The 1,624-nt window shown below is 38.2% G+C and overlaps 1 pseudogene; it reads left to right on the top strand.

Annotated features, from left to right (window-relative positions):
- The first annotated feature begins 1,586 nt into the window (after nucleotides 1-1,586).
- Nucleotides 1,587-1,624, top strand: part of LOC104999600 — a 19,519-nt pseudogene continuing 19,481 nt past the window's right edge.

The raw sequence follows: 1,624 nt of genomic DNA, 5'->3' as shown, positions 1-1,624 counted from the left end.
AGGATTTGGAATAGCTCAACGGGAATTCCATCACCTCCACTAGCTTTGTTCGTAGTGATGCTTTCTAAGGGCCACTTGACTTCACATTCCAGGATGTCTGGCTCTAGGTCAGTGATCACACCATCATGATTATCTGGGTCGTGAAGATCTTTTTTGTACAGTTCTTCTGTGTATTCTTGCCATCTCTTCTTAATATCTTCTGCTTCTGTTAGGTCCCTAATATTTCTGTCCTTTATTGAGCCCATCTTTGCGTGAAATGTTCCCTTGGTATCTCTGATTTTCTTGAAGAAATCCCTAGTCTTTCCCATTCTGTTGTTCCCCTTTATTTCTTTGCATTGATCGCTGAGGAAGGCTTTCTTACCTCTTCTTGCTATTCTTTGGAACTCTGCATTCAGATGCTTATATCTTTCCTTTTCTCCTTTGCGTTTCGCTTCTCTTCTTTTCACAGCTATTTGTAAGGCCTCCCCAGACAGCCGTTTTGCTTTTGCATTTCTTAATAAATACTCAGCAATGAATAAAGCCTCAGGCTCTGTCTATAGTCAACATTCTGTTTCTGTTCCTTACCCATGTGGTTACTGTCACTTTGTATCTTTAAATAATTCGGCCATTACCTTCTGATTCTACATCATTGGCTCTGTGTCCTTCATCAAGAAGCATCAGTCAAATATGAACACAGAAATCAGATTATAACCTCTACAGTGAATGGAAACTCTAGAGAAGCCCCTCCTGCTCTGAAGCTCTTACTAGAGAAATTTTTTCTTCTTTCCCTGTAGAGTCAGTCACTTCCATGCTGGAGTCAGAGGTTCTGGGTTAAAACTCCAGAGCCAGCGTCTGTTATTTCTTTAATTTTATCTCTTTAAGCATGGACTTCGTACCAGTAAAACTGGGTAATAAGATCTAATGTGGACTGTTTCATAGCCACTTAACTCTGAACAACTGCTTCCTTGCATTATTTAACTTAGTCATCATAACAGTACATATTAGTAGGTATTACTTATTTTTGTCAGCTTTTCTTCTTGTTTTTAAATAATGAGTGAAAAGAAAGCCAACTTAATACATGGATATTTATTATGTATTAGTCTACAGCAAGGTGTGTTCCCAATGACCTTTTTTTTTGAAGAATGAATTAGTTGATTTTAAAGTTTCAGGTTTTTTTTTTTTTAGATTTTAAAGAAATAACTAGGAGCATAGCCATGATCCAAGCACTTCTTCAGTTTTGTCTTATTTCTCCTTCTATCTGTATGTAGATAAGGAAGTCACCTGATCATGGATGGCATGCAACATCTCCCCCCCCTCCTCCCACTCATGCACATGGCAGGCATGATCAATAAACTTCTCTTTTCCCTTCCTCAGAACATGGCTGTGGCTTCAGAATTCTTCTCACGATTCACTCCAGGAAACCACTACTGTTAACATATGACCAGAGTTGGCAGTTGAGATAACAACTATATCTTATCCCCACCCCAGGTGGATCCCTACCTTTTCTTACATTGAAGCTCTATCTTAAAACATTTAACAATTTATATAAACTTCATTCTTCCTGGTATCCCCCTACCACCTTCAACAAATTTCTAGCTTTGTGTTCAATGAAAAAGAAGTGCAAGAACATAATTCAATTTTTCAC

Source organism: Bison bison, unplaced genomic scaffold (assembly GCF_000754665.1).
Source record: "Bison bison bison isolate TAMUID 2011002044 unplaced genomic scaffold, Bison_UMD1.0 scf7180017864355, whole genome shotgun sequence".
Lineage (NCBI taxonomy): Eukaryota > Metazoa > Chordata > Mammalia > Artiodactyla > Bovidae > Bison > Bison bison.
The sequence above is the reverse complement of the archived record's forward strand: the minus strand, read 5'-3'. Positions and strand labels throughout refer to the sequence as shown.